Source organism: Corvus moneduloides, chromosome 27, assembly GCF_009650955.1.
Source record: "Corvus moneduloides isolate bCorMon1 chromosome 27, bCorMon1.pri, whole genome shotgun sequence".
Classification (NCBI taxonomy): Eukaryota; Metazoa; Chordata; class Aves; order Passeriformes; family Corvidae; genus Corvus; species Corvus moneduloides.
The window spans coordinates 4603319-4603566 of NC_045502.1; positions in this window are offsets into that span (position 1 = coordinate 4603319).

Sequence of the window (248 nt, forward strand, 5' to 3'; positions counted from 1 at the left end):
TGCCCGCCCGCCGCGTCCCGCCGAGCGCCCGCCGCCGCCGAACTAAGCCGCTCCCGCACCGCCCCGCCGACAGCCGCGACTCCTCCTCCGCCTTCCTCCGCCCTCCTCCTCCTCCTCAGCGGCCTGATGGGGCTTGTAGTCACAGCCGGACCGCCCCCCCACCCTGGAGACCCTGGTGGCCTCCCGGCAGTGGGATTCCAGACGTCCCCCCGGGGTTTTGCGGGCGGTGGTCGCCCCGAAGGCAGCGC